The sequence below is a fragment of the Pecten maximus genome, chromosome 4 (genome assembly GCF_902652985.1).
Source record: "Pecten maximus chromosome 4, xPecMax1.1, whole genome shotgun sequence".
NCBI lineage: Eukaryota > Metazoa > Mollusca > Bivalvia > Pectinida > Pectinidae > Pecten > Pecten maximus.
Window position 1 is genome coordinate 12,772,375 of NC_047018.1, and position 17,875 is coordinate 12,790,249.

General features: G+C 33.7%; 1 protein-coding gene across 2 annotated transcripts in view; it reads right to left on the bottom strand.

Annotated features, from left to right (window-relative positions):
• LOC117325276 (neurocalcin homolog) overlaps positions 1 to 17,875 on the bottom strand; it is a 70,184-nt gene that overhangs the window by 37,320 nt on the left and 14,989 nt on the right. The window contains exon 2 of one of the 2 annotated variants that reach the window (XM_033881387.1): positions 6,991 to 7,041. The exons of the other annotated variant lie outside the window; for it this stretch is intronic. The gene's annotated coding sequence lies outside the window, so the exon portion shown is untranslated. The remainder of the gene's footprint in view (positions 1 to 6,990; positions 7,042 to 17,875) is intronic. 2 annotated transcript variants of the gene reach the window in all.

The window sequence follows — 17,875 nt, forward strand, 5'->3', positions numbered from 1 at the left end:
GCATTAAACTCTATGGGAGCTTATATAAGGTAAAAGTTTATTATGTAAGAATGCACAAAGTGGTCATAGTACCTTCATTATCATCTGGAAAACATGGTGAGAGCATACCTTCAATTCATCATCTTCTGGAAACTATACCTATACCAACTAGTAAGATAGTGGCAACAAAGTTAAATATTCCATAAATGTGAAAGCTAGGTTGTAATGTTTGATAATTTGAAACTTATTGCATGAATCCTGAATGATCTTTATAATCCCATTCATGATCAAAAGTTGACTCTCCCTTTAACCTTTAACCATAATTGTGTGAACAAGTAGTACATTAGTAATCCATGATATCTGGCATGAAACTGTTGATCGGCTTTATGTAGTAATGTGTTAAATTGGTGACTAAGGACACAGTCAAGCTGCAGTAATAGAGCAATATAACCCGAACACAGGAGAAATATCAAAGTATACAGGATATTAATGTCTAATTACATGTACTTTTTATGCCTTACCAAGTTGATTAACTATGTATATGCCCTTGGCCCACTTTTTGTCACTGATTTACATAAAACAACCCTGATTACAGATTACATAAGGATCATTTCGGCATATTTAGATTATGCTGATGTCTATGGCAAACGGTCAGCAGACATCTGTACTAGTGTAAGTGCTACACTAGGTCTACAGACATCTGTTCAAGTGTAAGTGCTACACTAAGTCTATAGACATCTTTTCTAGTGTAAGTGCTACACTAAGTCTATAGACATCTTTTCTAGTGTAAGTGCTACACTAGGTCTACATACATCTGTTCTAGTGTAAGTGCTACACTAGGTCTACAGACATCTGTACTAGTGTAAGTGCTACACTAGGTCTACATACATCTGTACTAGTGTAAGTGCTACACTAAGTCTACAGACATCTGTACTAGTGTAAGTGCTACACTAGGTCTACAGACATCTGTTCTAGTGTAAGTGCTACACTAAGTCTACTGACATCTGTACTAGTGTAAGTGCTACACTAAGTCTACTGACATCTGTTCTAGTGTAAGTGCTACACAAGGTCTACTGACATCTGTTCTAGTGTAAGTGCTACACTAAGTCTATAGACATCTGTTCTAGTGTAAGTGCTACACTAAGTCTATAGACATCCATACCAGTGTAAGTGCTACACTAAGTCTACTGACATCTGTACTAGTGTAAGTGCTACACTAGGTCTACATACATCTGTACTAGTGTAAGTGCTACACTAAGTCTACTGACATCTGTTCTAGTGTAAGTGCTACACAAGGTCTACAGACATCTGTTCTAGTGTAAGTGCTACACTAGGTCTACTGACATCTGTTCTAGTGTAAGTGCTACACTAAGTCTACTGACATCTGTACTAGTGTAAGTGCTACACAAGGTCTATAGACATTTGTACTAGTGTAACCCATACCGAAATAAAGCACACTAAAGTATACTTTTATGCTACTTTAAGTATACACTTTTTCCTACTTTTTTGAAAAAGTACCAAAAAAGTATACTTTTTTTGTACTTTTCTGGACTTAGAAATTTTTCAGAGTACTTTTTCTGTACTAAATTTGGACTCTGAAATTTCTCAGAGTACTTTTTTTGTACTTTTCTGGACTTAGAAACTTTTCAGGGTACTTTTTCTGTACTTTATTTGGACTCTGAAATTTTTCAGAGTACTTTTTTTGTACTTATTCTGGACTTTGACATTTTTCAGGGTACTTTTTCTGTACTTTATTTGGACTCTGAAATTTTTCAGAGTACTTTTTTTGTGCTAAAATCTGACTTAGAATTTTTTTGAAAGATTGTGAAAATATGGATGTACTTTTTTCCTACTTTTTTGGGACTTAGAATTTTTCAGCTAATGCCATTGTGCTTTTTTTGTACTTATTATGGACTTAGAATATTTTCAGACATTGCGAGGGGTTATAGCATATTAATATTTTCAAAATTAAATCTGACTTTTTCAGTCGACTACAAATCTAAGACTAAAAAAATAATACCCAGGATTAACCACAACAAATATCTATCAAATAAGATACAGAAAATTATCATTTGGTAATATTAAATGTTTTTGATCTCGTTTTTTGTTGTTTTTTTTTTGGTCTTTTTTATGTTCTAAAAAATACTTTTCATACTTTGATCAGTACCACAGAAATTTATCTAAAAATAATTAAAATTCAACAATTATTATCATAAGTATTTCACTTCAATGTACTTTGTTAGTAAGGTTCACACATTTTAACGGTGATTTCTTTGTCACTTTTCGTTTGTATTTCCATATGCATCTCAGAAGTAATAAACTTCACATTGATGAATGTTACTATACGTTCATGTGACGAACGTCAAAACTTAGCTCTATAAAAATTTTGTTCCAGATCGTTCTTTGAAGTTACAGTATTTTGGCTTTAATTATAAACTCTTTAACGGAGTTTAAAACATTTCGTTTATCCAAACGTTAACCTCTACCAGATCGGGGATCACTCTACGAACACACATGTGCCCGTGCCTGTAATACGCTTTTAATTCATTCAAATGAAATTAAAATCACCTGCTCTTTGTCTGCATATCATATACTTGCTGGATATACGTGGTTTTAAGATTACATCTGATAATTGCACCCGAAATCACGTCGTGTTCTGTCAAAATATTCACCGATATACTCATATAAACATGTGTAATACTGATATAGTCACTCGGACGCTTCTTTGTAAAACGTATATTGAAGTCAAGCGCTGTGATGATCTCGATCTCGATATGGCTTGACTGACAACAAACAGGCATGATCAAGGAACAATATTCCGGTATTTAAATCAGAATTACATCGCATTCATTGAAATGGTGAAAGTGAACACAAAAAGAAAACTTTAATTTGTCTGATATTTATTTAGCAAGATCGTACGATAATTCGGACAACGACACAATGTAGCTGTACTCTAATCTGTTGTAGAATGATCTCGTAGGAGTGTTGTGTGTACAAATAAAATACTCTATTGTATACAGAAATCAAGATCAATACCAAGATCTATCATAAATATTTTAATTGATATAGTAGACGGCTTGAATAACTGCAACACCAAGATCGATCAAAAATATTTCAACTGTTTTAAACTAAATCTTGAAACCTGTGTGTTAAGCTAACAAAGCGATCAGGATATATGCTTAACGATGTACCGAAAGTTAATTTCACCCGTGGTGTTAATTAATATAAGCGACAGTCGACTGTAATGGCAAATCATACCTCCTAGCTTTATTGTTTATTGGAGTTACCTGTGTACCTCCCGTCTCACCTGTACACATATTGCCCCTCTTAGACTAAGTCTTATGCCCGCGGCGTTAATTATAACAATTTATATTGTCAAGCTTGACTGCCTTTCACTACGATCAGATCACAGGTGCCTACCCTCATTTAAACAAAACATCCGGATTACATAACAGGTACTGACGAGGCTTATACCTGTGTCAGATTGCCATCGGTCGGTTCACCTATGACCTCGGGGCCGTGATCTCGTTTGTTTACTTCGGTTTACGGAATCTACCGAGATTTGACGAGTTCGCTTCGTGCGATCATTTTGTGCAATGTGCAAGCTTTAAATGCTGAAGTAGTAATACCAAAAGTATGAAACAATAGAGGTTAAGGAAGTAGAATATAAAAAAAACAAGTAATAAAAGAATGAAATCGATACAATAGATCTCCGACAAAACTTTTTTTTTATCCCATGATGCACCGCAACAAACAGCGAGATTTTAGCGGGAAGTCTGATAGCCATGTTTGAATTTCACCGGATGTTTATCAACGGAAGAAACATAAACAAACACGATTTTGATATAGAATAGCCTAAAAACGAAATTCATTTTCTTGCCTAACTGAAGAAGATCGACTATCTGTCAGTAAGTGGCCAAAGAATATCAGCTTTCTTGTTGTTTTTGGCGACAAATGCTCATTTTCACCCGAAAATATCACAGATATCGCGACCAGGTAAGTTTACAATTTTATTATTTAAATCTATTTCGTCTTCTGCACGTTCCTACATCGTTTCACATTATATAGGTGAATAGGGGCATACACATGTTAGTATTAATACTTGATTACTTCGTGTTTCAGGGTTTTCATAATGAATTCATCACCGATTACAGTTTACACGGCCCGAGTTTAATTAACAAAGAACTGCTAGATCCACGTGTGTTTCAATCGTAAGTATTCAATTTACAGATTTATGCTACCATACGCCTGGGATTTTATAAGCATCCTGATTGATAGCACCCAAATATTGAGAACAAGAAGAATTTTATTTCTTTATTGACGAACTTCGACGTAGTTATATTGCATTTTTATCTGTCACGTAACGGTAAATTCGTAATATCTTTTAATTTTTATGACTTCGTTTTTCAATGGAATTTATTGAAATTTCACTTACATGTAAAGAATTATTTGCTTATTCATCTGATTATATTTACAGAATTTTTTGTAGTTGATTTCAAGAGATATTGCATAAAATTTTAAAAAAATAGCAATGACATTTTTAAGTTAGAATATAGCCTAAGAACGAAAGTAACGTCACATTTTGGGCAACATGTGTATATCTATTTTAGGGAATATATGTAAAAATATCGGTAAATGAGCTAATAATTGTCTACTATAGTATATGGAATTTGAAGAAAATACTTTCAAAAACGAAGTCAATAAAATCCATTGAAAATTTGTTGTATGTCATGATCATGATCAATTCACAAAAAAATGATCTCAAGAAATGATTGAATAAAAAAAAATCTGTGTTTTGGAGTATTTTGATAGTTAGTTGCATAATTTAAGATGAAACAAACTGTCAGAGAATTCTGGAGTAGCTTGATTTTTATTAAAGTACTTATCCTTATAATTAAAAGTTTTATGTTGTAGCTTTAAACTTGTATACCTGTGGCTAGCTTTTTTTGATAAAAAGACTTCCAAGCAGACATGCATGTAATAAATGACAGTAAAGTGATCAGGTGCATATATAAGGAAAATTATCTACATTTTTATATTGAACAAATCTTCACAATTATTCTAAGTTTTGATATAAAAAATATCTTAAAATTTTCTCTTTCTTCCAACAGATTATGCAGTACATTCTGAAGTGACCGAAAGCTTGAAGATATTGCATTGTGGTCCGAATTGAGGGCACTGATTCGCATAAAGCAAAAAAGGAATGAAGAGAATCAGACATTTTATTTTTCGAATTCACACTTACTTGGATTTGACCAGTTTAAGCAAGCAACATTATGCATATACCATACTTCATTGTATTCAGTATGCATTTATGCATTGTTTTTTATTTACATTTTTTTGTTGTGTTTCCTCAAGAGGAATTATGATTCGACAATTTTTACAAATGTTATTGCCCTTTTTATTTAGAATAGTATATTTTTTTTGTCTGGATCTCCTACATACACATGATATAAAATTGTGTTTTCCTGCTTGAAAAAAATATTAGAATAATTTATCAAAAGTTATTGCCCTTATACATAGATGTCCATCTGTAAATCCTTAACCTCACCCTTAAACAAATTTCGAGCTTATTAGATCAAGACTTTGCTATGGCATGAAATTATACTCAGTGGAATTGTGATTGGATAACTAATCTTGTATTTCAATGTTTGTTTTCACTTGATACAATTGTGCATTTCTCTTAGGAATGGGACTGATGTATGTATTGTTTAAGCATGCAGTATTCTCATTTAAGCTTATCTCCTATATTTTCAGAACTAATTTCCTACACCATTAAATTAAGTCCCTTTTTTTGGTAATTTTTTCCTACTTTTTCAGTACTTTTTTTATACTTTTTCAGTACAAATTTCCTACTTTTTTAGTACTATTTTCCTACTTTTCTAGTACTTTTTTCCTACTTTTACACTACTTTTTCAGTACTAATTTCCTACCTTATTGGTACTTTTTTCCTACTTTTTCAGTCCTAATTTCCTTCTTTTCAATACCATTTCCCTACTTTTTTGATACTTTTTCAGTACAAATTTCCTACTTTTTTAGTACTATTTTCCTACTTTTCTAGTACTTTTTTCCTACTTTTCCACTACTTTTTCAGTACTAATTTCCTACCTTATTGGTACTTTTTTCCTACTTTTTCAGTACTAATTTCCTGCTTTTTCTGTACCATTTTCATACTTTTTTTGTACTTTTGTACTTTTTTTGTACTTTATGGACTTACCTGTAAAAGTACTAAAAAAGTATAAAAGCACAAAAAAAGTACACCATCAATTTGGCCCTGTGCACTTTATACTATTATTGTACTTTTAATGTACTTTTTCTGTACTATATTTGTGCTTTTTCTGTACTTAATGAAAACAATAAAATGTACTAAAGGTATACTTTTGTTAGACTTTTTTTGTACTTTAGTACTTTTTTTGACTCAATTTGGAACCGTGTTGGAATATCGGTTCCAAATTGAGTCAAAAAAAGCATACTTTTTCTATGCTTTTTTAGTACTTTTTTCCCATACTTTTTTTGTACTTTATTTCGGTGTGGGAAGTGCTACACTAGGTCTACTGACATCTGTTCTAGTGTAAGTGCTACACTAAGTCTACAGACATCTGTTCTAGTGTAAGTGCTACACAAGGTCTATAGACATTTGTACTAGTGTAAGTGCTACACTAAGTCTACTGACATCTGTTCTAGTGTAAGTGCTACACTAGGTCTACAAACATCTGTTCTAGTGTAACTGCTACACTAAGTCTATAGACATCCATACCAGTGTAAGTGCTACACTAAGTCTACAGACATCCATACCAGTGTAAGTGCTATACACTAATCCAGTGTTTTTTTGTTTTGACAACACCATGGTAGACCTTTGTCAACCCTTTCAAATGGAATTAGAAATTTACAATGACACTCTCAGTTATGATATACATCTGGAGCATTACTCTGATAGATGCCAGTAGCTGAAATCCTTAAGTGATGTAAATATGTTACAGAAATATCTTAATATAAACCAGTTGTACTTACAATGATCCAATGTTCTATACCATCTGTTGTTGATTATCAGTTTTCCATTCCCTGTAATAGAAAAATGCTGTTTGAGGCTCCACTTATCTGTTTCATGATGTCTACCACACAAATCGTGACATAGTTATTAACACTAGTCTATATTTTCAAGTTGCACGACTTCTTGCTTTCCTTTCAGTTTGATGTGTATTTTTTCATACGGAAAAGACTATTAAGATCTTGTGTTGACACTTAGAGTAGCTTTATGCACTAATCAAACAATGTGTACAGAAACACAACAGAGCAATTGGCACATGTCCAATGGTATCTTTCCAACCATAATATTTTTTATTTGTTTATTTATCTAAATTTTTATATGAACACATCACAGAAGTTGAATGCTGACATGCAAAATGTCCATCAATGGTTATCCCAAGAGGAAAATGTATGAAATTACTGTTTTACAAGTCAGTGTATGGTGCAACTACATGTACATATTAGTGTCAAATGGTTCAAACTGCAGGCAAACCAAACTGCAGTACCAGCAAGTTTTGCAGCAAGTAAATAAATAGACAATTCAATGTTTAGATAATGATCATGTAATTATCTTATAATATTGACTCATTAGGAAAACAAGGAGTACATATATTTATATGTCTTGCCTTTGGCCTGCCACACTTTGTCAGTATAGCTCAGTTTTAAGCAAAGTAATAATTCAAAAACAATACAAAAAAACCTTCACTTGATAGTTCTTATTGCTAAAAGGAGATTATTGAGTAGCCAGTGATGAAATAACCTGGTGACACACGTAGAGCAGTATATCTACTAGACAAGTCTTTTGTTTACATCGCGCGTAATGACCAGTAGTAAAATACTCAGAGGGCATGCATACCAGGTATTTTGTTTGCATTCTGATGTCATAAAATTTGGACACAAACCTCGTATATGCAAGGAGTCGCTGTTTTGTTTTGATGACCTATAAGCCCAATTCAGTCCGCAGTTAAAGAGGTGCAAAAATATCAAATCAATTTTATCCTTACAAACCTATTACTGGCTTATTATTCTATTTTTCTTCTTTATGTTGTAAGATACAACAAATGTATCTAGATATTATATCTGATTTCAGTTCGCAATGAATGAAAGTGAGACGTACACACTGCGTGAGTGCAAACAATAGTACTTATAGCAAAAAGAAATCCTATTCAATCATTTCTTTATTTAATTATCTGAAGTAGAAGTGAAACTTACGTTTGCTCGTGGTCACATTGCTAAGACAAGAAGGACTCGCTTTCACACTCCGCAAATATTGAAGGAAGAACTGAAGCCACACAGTAGGCTTAATAAACAAGCTGAATTACCTAATTGTTATTTATAGTCGATACGACGATAGTCTAGCAACTTGCCACGATATGATACAACAAAATAAGAACAATATTTCTTTGTTCTGCTGATTTTCAATGCATGCTAGGACCCATATGATGCCATTTAATCTGTGTTTCTCCTCAGATTACGTCCATGTGTTTCTAAGTATAAACAATTTAAATGCTAAAATCAAAAGTATATCCTGAATATATTTCAATATCTTATTTGTGACTTCATTGGTTTTAACATCAGAAAATATTGAAAACTATATAGAGAACAATCTTTGCTGGTCCCAAAAAGATAAGCCATGAAAACTGGTTACACGATGAAATGTCGGCTAGGAATAACTTGTAAGGCTCATTTCATTTGCATCGGTCTGAAGTTTTGTAGTCACTTTGTTACTTTATAGACCTATAAACAGTGGATAATCTAGTCTTCCTTACAGGTTTGGCATTTGCTGTACAATTTTAGAAAATCCCTTGGCTATTACTGAAGCTATTGCTGTTTATTTCTGAAAAGTTTTCCATTGTGTTTGATAAAAACAAAAATTTATTATGCCTTTCCATAAACCTGACCTCAGTCATATAGGCCTGATGTAAACTGAAAATTTAAACCTTGATAAAAAAAAAATAGAACTTGAAAAATATTAATACCATTGCATGATAAAACACAAACTGAACATACATTAAATATATAATACAAACAAAAAAATAAAATTCACATAATCTGTAGGGTGTGTTGAGATGTCCATACAACAACACGAATATATTTTGTTGGAATAACATTGATCCTTTTTGAAAAACCTAAACACAAAATCTTGAAAGTCCCTATTTCCAGCATCCCTTATTTCCAGAGCCTCTGGACCATAAATTCTTCACAATATTCCGTAAACAAAGTATGTATTCAGATGTCTATGTGATCTAACTATATATACAAAGTCTGGTTAAAGTTGGAATGAAGGTATCTACTCCTTGAGCAATGGATCAAGATGCAAAACTTTAAAAAATGAAATGTTTATAAGGATATCAGGCATTTTTTTTATCAGCATTGCTGACAGACAAGTAACACCACAGACCCACTTCGTGACTTGGATGCAGGCGAGACAATAAAACAGGTGATTCTTTATCTATAACTCAATACTAGTCCTGTTGATGTCACATCTGCATTTGATACAATACTGTTGCTTTTATTGCAGTGAACATTTCTGTTGTTTAACTAAAGCTAGGAGTTTGTTTGAAAATGCTTATGAAATTGCAGCAAGACATGTACGTCACAAAGGAAACTTGGCACCCACTATGTTTAAGTAATTAGTTCGAGCATTTCGCTACTTTTCTTGTCTTTCCTCTGAATGTAACCTTTTCAAATGCCATGCTATATTGACAGAATATGACCGTACTGTATTTTCTTCTCTGATCAGTTTCAAAACTTAACATGCATAATTATAACTTAAAGGGCAAGGAAGAACCTGCATATACAAATGAAATTATAGATCCAAAAGAGTACATTTGAGAAATAGTGATAACAGATTTAAACTGTCCAAATCCCTCATGGCTTTCTCAATGATGGCAATTTCCACTGCAACCTTGTCTTATCTTGCTGTGTTTATAATTACCTGTTGTCCATTTTGTTTTTCTGATCAGACTCAAAATTAAGGGCCAATACGAACGTACATATGAAAACTGATGAAGTCATATACACAATAAAGTACATCTTTAACAATAGGGAATCTAAATAAAGTAATCTAACTGAAAAAAAGATATACAGGACTTTCTTTATGTTGTAAAAGAAAGGCAGGAAGCTGAATGAAAGAAGGGGGTTATGGGTAAGCTTAGGACTGAGTAATGGATAGCTGTCCATCTCGGGAAGATAAGCCTACCTATTTTATGTAATTGACCAATTGAAACATATCAGTCTGATAATCTGCATGTTAAGTAAAATTCTTCAGCTCAATGACACAGCAGGTGTACTATTGTAGCCAATATCATTGTATAAGCAGCAGCAGACAGTGGCATATAACACTTCTATATAAAGGCTATACTGTATGGGATAATATAGGCTTTGGAATGTAAAACATGATAACCGTATTAGTGATGACATATGGATTCTCATAAATGAAATGTGTCTTGACAAAGTACTTTCTTTATAAATGGGCATCAAGACCAGTAAAATGGTGAAATAAGGCTGCCTCTCACTGGTGACAGAGGATAATGATGGCTCCAAGATGTATCCAAATGCTTCCCCAAACTTCACTGCTGTTTATATACATTAGCCTGCTACATACCGTAACACATCAAATATTTCACTGCCTATAGGTACAGTAAAACGTAATGCATCAAAGCATTTGTCTATCAAGTTTTTGTGAAAATGTCTCCTCGCCATGTCAACATTAACACTAATCACACTGCCAATGAAAAATGCCTTATGGTATCAACTATCATACTCTGGGTACATACTATGGCATGTGGCAACTCGTAGTTCACATATATATTTATCATTTTGTCAAATCTACTTTTGAGTTTGTACTTCTAGGTATTTCAATTTGATACATTAACTATTCAGTGCAGATATTCTGACTGAAGAGAACTGCTGACAGACTTCTTTGGACACTAGTACTGTAGTCAGTAAGAATAGGATATTGTTTTGGCCTACAGATCGTAATGTAATCAGACTTCAGTTGCTGATCACAGTTGTTGACCAGAGTCAAACTGAGGGTCAGTGCTGTCACTGCCCATTAATCATTTGGACATTTTTGGAAACTTTCCTGAGTGATTTGGTAAATTGTCCCTTCCCTACCTCTTAGAAGACCTGTAGTTTTAACACTTCAAAGAGTTCTCAAACAATTCTCTCTACAAGTGGTCTGTTACCTGAAACAATTGGCAGCACCAGGCATGATCATCGATGTACCTGAACCTACACATACATATGTCGCCAGTAACAATGGCTAAAAAACACTTTATATTTATATGCAGCCTTATTCATATCAACCCTTAATCATTAAAGTTATAATTATCATATGCAAACTATACATGTCATATCGACCCCAGATCATAATCATAATTACAGTAAAACACATTTAGTATGAACACGCTTATAGCGATTTTATAGATATTGCGAACTGATTCCGATTCCCCAGCTATTCTCTCTCTTACTTCTATGCAATTCTGTAATTCTATTGTGAATTTCACATAGCAAAATATTGTCTATAACGAACCAATTTAGCGGGCCCGTCGGCTGTAATTCTGTGTTATTTTAACACTATAGTACGAACCAATCTTCCGAAGTCGGAAAGTCTTGCCCTGGTGATCACCACCGCGTCACCGAGAGGCGCCCGAGGGCATATTTCAGGGTATATATTTGTATGGCTATTGAATAGGTGAGTTGTGTTTTCGATGACTTCTGAATAAAGCGAGTTGTTTTATCGATGTATATGTCGAGTGGTTAATTCATTCTTAGATGTCTTAGTATGTACACTGTACATGTATGTTTTGCAATGGCTTTATCATCAAGTGACTGAGAGCTAGTGAAAACGAGGCATCTGGGGTAAAGGTCACTGCGACCGATTTCGTCAGTAAAACTACGGAGATGACTGATGCAGATGTTGTAAAAGACGTTATGAACGTTTCGGACAGTGAAGACAAGGAGAAAAAAGAGACGGAGGATGAACATTCCGTAATCAGTGGTGCTACCGCAAGTGATTATTTACACGGGATAAGCCGTTTTCTGGAGTCTCAAAATGTTACGTCAGATGCTTTTAGTACTTTGTACACACTTGCCTCATGCGAAAAATTTTCAGCAGAAAGTTATAACTGACTTAAAATAATTGCATCGTTTTTAATTTGTACTTGCTTGTAATTTTATTTTAATATTTTCATACAGTGAAGTTTTTAGGAAAAAATTATAAAATTTGTAATACGAACTATCAATATAACATATTACAAACTATCAATATAACGAACAGATACAGTTGGTCCCCTGGGATTCGTTATAACTGTGTTTTACTATATCATATGTGCAGCCTTATTTATGTCATATTGACCCCAGATCATAATCATGATTATCATATGCAGCCTTATTCATGTCATATCGACCCTGGATCATAAGCATAATCCTCATATGCAGCCTTATTCATGTCATATTGACCCCAGCTCATAATCATAATTATCATACGCAACCTTATTCATGTCATATCGACCCCCTAATAATGATTATTATAGATTAACTTATTTACACTATTGATGATTCATGCATGAAACAAACAGAAATACTTCAGATGAAATGGTGAATCCTTGCAATGATCTGTATCTTCAAAGAGTCTGCAAGGCTAGGCAATACTATCAAAAATTACAAAAAGCAATTTCTTAGTATGCCTGGAGCCTATAGAATGTTCTTGTAATCTGATATGTAGCAATGTTTTCTAAACCATGTTGACAGTTGTGTTAAGAGACCACTGATTGCATGGCTGTTGCTAAAACATTGATCTGTACATTGTTTAAGCCTTAGGTGATTGGAAATCTTAAAATCAAATCCACATTAGCTGCAGTCTACCACTGATTTTGGCTTCACACAAGAAATCAATAAGGTTTTATTAAATAATTGTTTCCTTGATATCAATGTTCAATTGGATTATGACTATTAAATTACAAAGATTATGTACTTTTGAATTAGAATATCATTGAGCTAGCTATATAACATCTGAATTCTGATGAGACGGAACAACAATTATATTTTGGAAGATGCCTTTGGGTCTGATTAATTCATCTACTCTTTTATGAATATATATGTTACATAGTATACATCATTGAAAAATATTTTGAACAATTACTTGTTTGTCTCACCTGTTGCGTTTTGAAAAATTCACTTAAATCTCTGTATATTTTCCAAAAACAACTAAAAAAATACTCTGTTCATAAAGAGGTAGTATGTTAACACCCTGTGTAGCTTATAGTTAGGAACATGTGTAAATATGATGATCAAAGATTTCCAAAATCACTTTCTCAAATTTCACCTAAATATGTCCCCTATCGGCCTCCGTTAAAAATAGTAACAGTGACCTTGACCAAAAAACCTTGAAACTCTAACTTTATCTGAAGCAACTCATACTAAAGTTACATACCAACTTTCACCACATACCTTGAAGCATTGGCTGAGTAAAGTGCAGGAAACTAAGTAGGCGGACAGACAGACAGAAAGACGGACACAGGGGCCTGAGGAAACCGAAAGTCTCCCAAGTTTCACTGGTAGGGACTAATAAAGTACTGCAAATGTACATGACAATCAAATTTGTTCGAGCCTTTAAGGTTTTAAATCTTGTTACCAAGTTCGAGGCTAACACGCTAACATGTGTTGCAGTTTTGCACGGAAACAAAGCCTGACAGACAGACCCAAATTAATATCCCTAGTTTCGGTTGAAGAGAACTTTTAATTTTTTTTTTTTTTCCAAATTCAAAATCAATTTTTACAATGTCATTTCATTCTATGCACCAAAAGACAACTAAAATCCTATTTACAAAAAGTGGTCCTCTGACATGTGCTGGTATCTAAAAATTCAAACAATGCTGTTGATGAAATATTTTAATTTTAGCATTATGGCTAGAATGACTATAAATGATAATATAAACTTTATTTTTCTAACAAGTCTGCATAGCTTATATGGTAAAGCCATGGCTTAGCAACCTGAAGGTACAGAATTTGAATAATTTGATAAAAAGATGTATCTTTTTCATATATTTTGTTTCTTCATACTATTTAATTTTTCTTTATCATATTTGAAAAATGTTTTCAACATTTAAAGTATATCTAATATGAAGTATTTTGTAAAAAAAATCAAAATCTTGAGATATAAAAATTTCACTTGGATAAAAGTAAGATTAAAATAACCAATTTACTTCCAAATTATCATATATGTAAACTGCAGATTCAACAAGAGACTTACCTCGATCAGGGGTAGTGTAAATCAGGGGTAGAGTTAAATTACTACTTTATATGCCAATTTCACTGTGTTCATATTGCATTGATTGCAAACTACATATAAGCAATGTTTTCATAATTTGTTCACAATGTACAATGTACCAATGGGCCATTGCATTCTATTTTGGTACTTTAGGTCATGTGATATTTTATTTGTATTTTTAGCTCAGACTATGGCTGTAATTGGCCTTGGTCAGAATAAGCAGAAAATGACCATCGTTCTGTGAATGGGCACAATTTTTTTGAGAAGTACCCTCCCAGTGCTTCAAGGAAAAAAGATAAGGATTGTTCACAGACAAAGGGACAAGGGATAGATTGATCACTGATGGACCACATTCGAATAACCACCATCTGATGATGGTTGGCTAAAAATATATCCGATGTCAACCTCACTGTGAATTATATTGTACATACACATCAGGCAAGGGATTTGTGCTACACGACTGGTGTCTAGATTTGACCTTTCTGGATACTGTTGTACTCTACATGTAACATGTGATTATCATTACTGTTACAACCAAGTCTGTTACAATGCTGGACCTGTCTGATGCTCTTATATCAGGTTAGAAACTGCAAGCTCAAGTTGGCTCATTCATGTTGAATAACCATCATGGAAAGCTTTTAGTGTTCACATGCCGAATCACTTGGGTATTGACAAAATGTCGGCCTGTCTGTCCATCAATTAGTGATCATGTGACTTATAAAGGAAGCAAGCTAACCACAATATCTATTTTAGTTTTGAATGGCCAGCCCATATAACACATGATCATCACAGCATTGTCAATTCATCTTGAAACTATAGAAAGTCAGCTTATCTTTAAAATCATTTAAACATTTCATATCATATTCCGCAATATCATGTTTCGATTTGAAAAAACATGATAACCTTTTCCATATAGCTGCTTTGACTATAGCAAGAAGGGGGCGAACTCTTTCCTCTGTATCAGTGTCTGTGTCATTGTCATCATTTATAGCATTATCAGAGACTGTCCTTGGGGATTATACACAATGTCATATTCTGACATATGGTCACTGTGTTCAATGTCCTGATCAAGATTTATGAATTCCTGAATCCTCAAACATAGGTCAGGGTCTAAATCTAGGTCATATTGAACAAGGGTGTTAAAGTAATAAAGAACTTGAACTTGAACTTGAAAAAAAAAAACCTGCCAAGACCTTCTACATATCGTTGGCCACAGAAGGCAATTGGCTGTCATTGTCACATGGCACGAGGCGGTTGTGTTGCCAACACTATTGTTGACAAAGTATGTTTGTCCCATGCCAGCTTCACACATTGTTTGTTGTCCATACAGTCACCCTAGTGAGCGAGTTGTAATCATCAGTATTGGTTTTTGAATGCTTCGATAATCCTGGCATCCAATGGTTGTAGATGGCTTGTAGGTGGAAGGAAACGCACAATGACATTTGATTACTTTGGTATAGTGTGGGATGGCTCATTGTCCATAATAAGCAGAACTTTGTTTTTGACTGTCCATTGCTCATTAAGTTTTGTAGGTACTCTATGAAGATCATCTAAGTTTTTTTATCTGCTGTCTAATCTGTATTACTGCTTAACATTATATTTGAAGTATATAGGGTTCGCAATCCTACCTATGATAAATGGTTTTAACTTTTCTATTCTGTAAGCATTGAACATGAGCGCGAAAGGATACAGTCTTTTACTTTTATACCCTTGGTAGAATTTGCTGTAGCTTAAGAACAATCAGATATCATGCAGTAAAATGTTTCTTACCATCTTTAATCAAATTTTAATTGACAACTAAACTCTCTCCAGAGATCTTGAGATGTCAGGATTTAAAGTGATTTACTTGAACACTGAAAATCCCTGATATTCAAATCATCGCCATATCAACAAGCTTTTTCTTTGACTATTTCATCCATGACTATTCTGTGATCTGGTATTAACAAACCACATGTACACAAGGCCTCCTCCATTTTCTAATGCATCGCTGAAGGTTGTTGTTTTCTATTAGGGAATGGGACAGAAGTATTGTCCCAGAGATGGAGTAGTCTTTTTCGTGATTTCATATCCCCAACAGTTATTTGTTTTACAGTACTATTCCTAAGTATTGTGAAATGATTAGCTTAATTTCCCGATGTCAGCACTAAGGATGATTTTAAAAAACAGCTTGGATATTCATTGTATCTATTCCAAGTGTAATTTGTATGATTTGCCAGATGGATTCCCATGCAATGAATGAACTCATGAATGATAGAGTGCATTCCTCTTTATATCATGTTGCATTTGTCAGACAGAAACATGATATTAAGAGGTATGTGATGTTAAGAGAAACATTATTCCACTAAATCTAATGCATTCCCATCTCCATAACTAAAAGTAAGCTATTAAATGTACATATATGAAGATGTTTCAATCTCCGCAAATCAAAATAAGTTTCATGCAAAATTTAAGTGGTTTTCATACAGAAACCAGTAAGCACTATATGAAGTTTTAGGTTGATTGACCCAGAGGGAACTGGACAGATTTTCGATTTATTTACAGTGACCTTGACCTTCGAACCTGGAAAACAATCCTCGAACCTGGAAAACAATCCCATGCACGCACTTTTGATATGGAAGCACGATAAAAAGTTTGAGTTTGATTGGCCCAAGGGAACACGAGTTATCTCAAGCAAACATTTTTTTCTAATTATAGTAACAATAACCTTTGACCTTCGAACCTGAGAAGCAATCTAAGCAAGCACTTTTGGTAAGGAAGCACTGTATGAAGTTTGAGACTGATTGGTTAAGGAAAATTCCAGTTATGAAATTGAAACAAACTTTCTATTTATAGTAACAGTGACCTTGACCTTTGACCTTCAAACCTGAAAAGCAATCCCAAGCAACCAGTTTTGATAAGGAAGCACTATACAAAGTTTGAGTTTAATTGGCCCAAGGGAACTCAAGTTATTGCATGGAAACCATTGTTTTATTAATAGTAACAGTGACCTTGACCTTTGACCTTTGAACATGAAAAGCAATCCCAAGCAAGCACTTTTGGTAAGGAAGCACTGCACAAAGTTTGAGTTTGATTGGCCCAAGGGAACTCAAGTTATCACAAGTAAACCATTGTGTGGACGACGACGATGCCGACACAGACATAGTGATACCTATATGTCGCCTTTTTCAGGCGACACAAAAAGTATTGTGGTATGCGAGGTTGGTAGTATAACGAAAGGGTTGCATACCAGGGGTTTCCTGAAAATTTTGACTCCTCCTTTTTATTTCCATCTCCATGCTTGATCAAAAGCATATAAAGTGCCAGCGAAACATAAACAATCTATATTAAGGTTTATTACTAAAGTTCAAAACAGGATTTAATTTAACATGTATCAAATTTGAACTAGTGGACATGAAATATGTTGCAGTTGAATGACATAAATTAACAGGCCTAGGTATAATAGAATGTATTATATAATGAAGAAGTGCTCTTGGTAAAATATTTTTCTTATTTTCTTATCGCAACTTAAAATCTTAAACACATTTTATATATATCAAACAACTTCATTTCATTTATCTATTTACTCTTACACAACATTATAAGTACTCCTACTTG